This window comes from Hyaena hyaena, unplaced genomic scaffold, assembly GCF_003009895.1.
Source record: "Hyaena hyaena isolate Hyena2069 unplaced genomic scaffold, ASM300989v1 scaffold_993, whole genome shotgun sequence".
Classification (NCBI taxonomy): domain Eukaryota; kingdom Metazoa; phylum Chordata; class Mammalia; order Carnivora; family Hyaenidae; genus Hyaena; species Hyaena hyaena.
In genome coordinates this window covers 379,973-385,875 of record NW_024081626.1, presented here as the reverse complement: position 1 = coordinate 385,875, position 5,903 = coordinate 379,973, and the positions used below count along the sequence as shown (strand labels likewise).

The window sequence follows — 5,903 nt, the reverse complement described above, 5'->3', positions numbered from 1 at the left end:
CAACTGGCAGAATGGGAGAAGATATTTGCAAATAACATATCAGATAAAGGATTAGTATCCAAAATCTATAAAGAACTTATCAAAAACCAAAGAATCCAGTGAAAAAATGGCAAAAGACATGAACAGACACTTCTCCAAAGACATCCAGATGGCCAACAGACACATGAAATGATGCTCAACATCACTCATCATCTGGGAAATACAAATCAAAACCACAATGAGATTCCACCTCACACCTGTCAGAACGGCTAAAATTAACAACTCAGGAAACAACAGATATTGGCAAGGATGCAGAGAAAGAGGATCTTTTTTGCACTGCTGGTAGGAATGCAAACTGGTGCAGCCACTCTGAAAAACCGTATGGAGGTTCCTCAAAAATTTGAAGATAGAACTACCCTACAACCCAGCAATTGCACTCCTAGGTGTTTGTCCAAGGGATACAGGTATGCTGTTTAAAAGGGGCACATGCATCCCAATGTTTCTAGCGTCACTATCGACAATACCCAAAGTAAGGAAAGAGTCCAATGTCCATCAATGGATGAATGGATTAAGTGGTGTATATATATATATGTATACATATGTATATACAGCAATTCTGGGGGGTTGGGGTGGGAAACAAAGCTGGAGACATCAAACTTCATGATTTCAAACTATAATACAAAGCTATTGTAATTAAAATAGTATGGTACTGACATAAGAATAGACACTTAGACTGACGGAAGAGAGCCCAGGAATAACCCCCTGCATATATGGTCAACTAATATTTGAAAATTGTCCAAGAACACTCAATGAGGAAATGATAGCCTCTTCAACAAGTGGTGATGTAAAAATTGGATAATCACATGCAAAAAAATGAAATCAGACCCTGATCTTACAGCACTTATTAAAAACAACTCTAAATAGGGGCGCCTGGGTGGCTTAGTCGGTTAAGCGTCCGACTTCCGCTTAGGTCATGATCTCGCGGTTCGTGGGTTCGAGCCCCGCGTTGGGCTCTGTGCTGACTGCGAGCTCAGAGCCTGGAGCCTGTTTCAGTCTGTGACTCCCTCTCTCTCTGACCCTCCCCTGTTCATGCTGTCTCTCTCTCTCTCTCTCTCTCGCCTAGAAATAAATAAAACATTAAAAAAAATAAAAAATAAAAAATAAACAACTCTAAATAAATTAAATCATAAACATAAGACATGAAATTGCAAATCTCCTACAAGAAAACACAGGACATAGGGAAGAAGTTCCTTAGCAATGTCTTAGCAACGATTTTTTTTTTTTTGTATATGATACGAGAAACACAGTCAAGAAAAGTAAAAATAAACAAGTAAAGCTACATGAAACAAAAACTTCTGTACAGGAAAAGAAAAAAATCAACAAAATGAAAAGTCAACCTACAGAGAAGGAGAAAATATTTTCAAGCCATACATTGGATAAGGGTTAATATCTAAAATATCCAAAAACTCATATAATTCAATAACAAAAAATCATCAAATTAAAAATGGGCAAAGTAGGGGTGCCTGGGTGGCTCAATTGGTTAAGCATTTGACTTTGGCTCAGATGCTGATCTCACAGTCTATGAGTTCAAGCCCCACGTCAGGCTCTGTGCTGACAGCTTAGAGCCTGGAGCCTGCTTCAGATTCTGTGTCTCCCTCTCTCTCTGCCCCTTTCCCATTCACACTCTGTCTCTCTCTCAAAAATAAAATTAAATGGTAAAAAAAAGAAATTTTTAATGGGCAAAGTAACAACAGATATTTTTCCAAAGAAGACATACAAATAGATAACAAATGTATGAAAAGTGTTCAAATTACTAATTATCAGGGAAACTTAAGTCAAAGCCACAATAAAATATTACCTTACACTTGTTAGAATGTGTATCATCTAGAAGATAAGAAATAACAAATGCTGGTGAAAATGTATGGGAAAGGAACCTTACCTAGTGTACTACTGGTGGGAATGTAAGTTTGTACAGATACTCTGGAAACCAGTACGGAAGTTCAAAAAATAAAAAATAGAGTTGATCATATGATCCAGTAATCCCACTTCTGGGTATACATCCAAAGGAAATGAAATCAGGATTTCAAAAAGATATCTGCAATTCCATATTCATTGCAGCATTATTTACTATAGTCAAGATATGGAAACAACCCAAGTGTCCCTCAGTGTATAAGTGGATGAAGAAGATGTGTATGTGTGCAATGGAATACTATTTGGCCAGGTAAAGGAAGGAAATCCTGCCATTTGCAACAACATAGATAGACTTTTTAAAAAAAAAAATTTTTTTTAACGTTTATTTATTTTTGAGACAGAGAGAGAGAGACAGAGCACGAGCTGGGGAGGGGCAGAGAGAGAGGGAGACACAGAATCTGAAACAGGCTCCAGGCTCTGAGCTGTCAGCACAGAGCCTGATGCGGGGATCGAACCCACTGACCATGAGACCATGACCTGAGCTGAAGTCGGACGCTTAACCAAATGAGCCACCAGGCACCCCTAACATGGATGGACTTTGAAGGCATTATGCTAAGAGAGGTAAGTTACATAAAGAGAAACACTGCATGATATCACTTGTATGTGAAATCTTAAAAAGGTAAACTTGCACAGAGCATAGAATGGAGGTTAGCAGGGACTGAGGAGTGGGAGAACTGGGATGTTTAAGGGTACAAACTTGAAACTAGTACATAAACACATTCAGGAGATCTAATGTATAGCATTGTGATTATAGCCAACAATATTGTATTATAAACTTCAAAATTGCTAAGAGACTAGACCCTTAATTGTTTTTACAATAAAGAAATGATAGCTATGTGATGTGATGGGAGTATTAGCTAATGCTAAGATATTAAACATAATGCAATATACAACTGTATCTAATCAACACATTGTAAGCTTTAAATTGACACCATCTTATATTTAAGTATATTTCAATAAATAAAAAAATTTATAAACTTCTCTGCACATTTTTATCACATTATTTGCTATTCTGTTATTGAGTTATAGCAGTGTTTGCCTTTTAGAGAGTTTATAGTTAATATTTGTTATAATTATTGATACATTTGACTTAAATCTATGAAATAGAGATACAGTCACATTTATCTCACTTGTACTATTACTTTTTCAATCCTCTTGCTTTGTTTTGGCTTAATTTTTATTATTCCATTTTTCCTTTTATTATCTCTTAATTACACATTCTCATACTAATGTCTTAGGGGTTCCATACAGATTCCAGCATGTACCCCTTATTCAAATAAAAATCTGGGGGTGCTTGGGTGACTCAATCAGTTGAGCATCCAACTTTGGCTCAGGTCATGATTGTGTGGTTTGTGAGTTCGAGCTTCACATCAGGCTCTGGGCTGACAGCACAGAACCTGGAGCCTGCTTCAAGTTCTGTGTCTCCATCTCTCTCTGCTCGTCTGCCACTCATGCTCTGTCTCTCTCTTTCATAAATTAAATTAAAATGCAAGAGATGGCTCAGGTCCAGTAAAAGACAAGAGCCCCAAATAAGGGTCCTTGCTCTGTATTTATTAAGATCAGAAGGCTTACAAACATGATGGATGTGCACAAAGAGACAATGAATCTGTGGACATTAACTCATGGGCATGAGGGAAAGGGGGTTATGAAGATATACAGCATTAGAGGTTTGGGTCAATATAAACCAAAATCCTGGGGCTGGGCAGATGGATGTTAATGGTTGACATGAGGCACCAGCTTCTGTTTATCTTAGCCAGCCTAGGAGATAAGACAGATAAAGCATGCTGCCTCAGGGTTAACAAGGCACCTTCCTTTTGTTAATTAGCTCCACTCTGGGCAGTTTCATCCACAGTGATCTACAGCCCTATTTGTCTGGTTACCTAATTTGGTCCTTCCTTCTTATGAAAGCAGCTTTCTGTTATAGTACTAAATTGGGGGGTGTTTTTGCCCTGAATACCTAATCTTGCTTACCTCATATGCTTTTGTATTGGGGCCTTTGCCCCCTCAATTCTGGGGGCCTTTGCCCTGCCCTCTCAATCCTTATTTGCCTAATCTTGTTTACCCAAATTTGGGTGTGAGCATCCTATGGTTTTGTAATTCTTTATGCCTTGTTAACTCAACAGTGCAAGTCCAGGGAATTCCTAAGCTTATTCCCCACATCTAATGACAAATAATATTCAATATAATTTGATATGCCCATTGACCATTTCTTGATCTCATGTTACAAAGTATTTGTTTAAATTTGTCCCCCTTCTTTATGGATCTTTATATCACTAGATTAAAAGAGTACTTTTTATATTTTGGATACAAGCCCTTTGTAAGATAGATATATATTTAAAATGTTTTGCCCCACTCTCTAGTTTTCCTTTTAATTTTCTTCAGGATGTGCATAGAGCTCCCCAGAGACACCTGTGTGTGTGTGTGTGGAGCGTTAGAGAGTTTTTAAAATACTGTCTTACATGATTGTGTGGGCTGGCAAATCAAAATCTATAGGCAAAGGCAGCAAGTAGGAAATTCAGGTAGAATTTGATATTTGCAGTATTGAGTCCAAAATCTCCATTGCAGGCCAAAAGACTGGAAATTCAGTCAGAATTGTTATATTCCAGTCTTAGAGTAGAATTCATTCTTCTTGAGAGACCTCAGTTTTTGTTCATAAGGCCTTCTACTGATTGGATGTGGCTAACTCACGTTATGGAGGGTAATCTGCCTTACTGAGAGCCAACTGATTATAAAAGTTAATCACATCTAGGGGCATCTAGGTGGCTCAGTTGGTTGAGCATCCAACTTCAGCTCAGGTCATGATCTCATGGCTTGTGGGTTCTAGCCCTACACCAGGCTCTGTGCTGACAGCTCAGAGCCTGGAACCTGCTTCAGATTCTGTGTCTCCCTCTCTCTCTCTACCTCTCCCCTGCTCACTCTCTCAAAAATAAATAAAAACTTAAAAAAAATTTTTTAGGTTAATCATATACAGCAACTTCTGGATTAGCATTTGGCCAAACAATTGGGTACCAGAGCTTAGCCAAGCTGTATACGTGAAATTTAATCATCAGAGTATCTGAAGCAGAAAACTTTAATTATGATAACTCTAATTTATCCATTTTAATGGCCTAAGCCTTTTATGTTATGGATCTGTGGATTTATATAAATATAAATTTTGCCTACCCCCCAATATTGCTAAAATTACTCATAAATATACTTTTATGAATTTTATAGTTTTAGCATTCTTAAATAGATGTCTATATAAAATAAATATTTTGTGTGAGGCATTAGATTAAGTTCCAATTTATTTCTATTTTGTTATTCACTTGTTTCAGCACTATTTGATTAAAAAAAAACTCTGGGTTTTTTTCATTGAATTTTTTTAGAACACATGTTAAAAATACATAGAACAGATGTATTATTTTCATAAGTTTTTGTAAACAAGATTCATTTTTTCACCTCCTGCTTCCAAAACTAGATTCCTGAGAAAGATTTATTTTAAATAATTGGCTCATCTGGTTACAGGATTGGCAAGAATCTTGTGTATTTTCACGCCACTTTTTAAAACTCTAAAAATTGTTCCTAAAAAGTATCTTGGAGAACACTTTAGGAACAGTCAAGTAAGAACTTCTGACTATCCACTCTGGGGAACAGGGAGGGAGAACAGTGGCAAAGTGGTCAACATCAAAATTTCAAAATACTGGTAATTACCCAAAGGCTTCAAGAAGCTGGAGAGCAATTCTTCAAGAACAACAACTGAATCTCAGTAAGAACTGAGCTCTGAGGATGCTCTTTCCTATTCACCTCCACAGATCAGTGGTAATCTTGAAAACTAGAGGCCTAAGAGCAAGAGCAACTAAAGAGAGGAGAGGAGAGGAGAGGACAGGGATAGGAGGAGAGGAGAGGGAGAGGAGAGGGAGAGGAGAGGGAGAGGAGAGGGAGAGGAGAGGGAGAGGAGAGGAGAGGAGAGGAGA

General features: G+C 37.7%; 1 pseudogene; it reads left to right on the top strand.

Moving 5' to 3' along the window:
• The first annotated feature begins 1,896 nt into the window (after positions 1 to 1,896).
• The window catches only part of LOC120223476, a 6,371-nt pseudogene continuing 2,364 nt past the window's right edge, over positions 1,897 to 5,903 (top strand).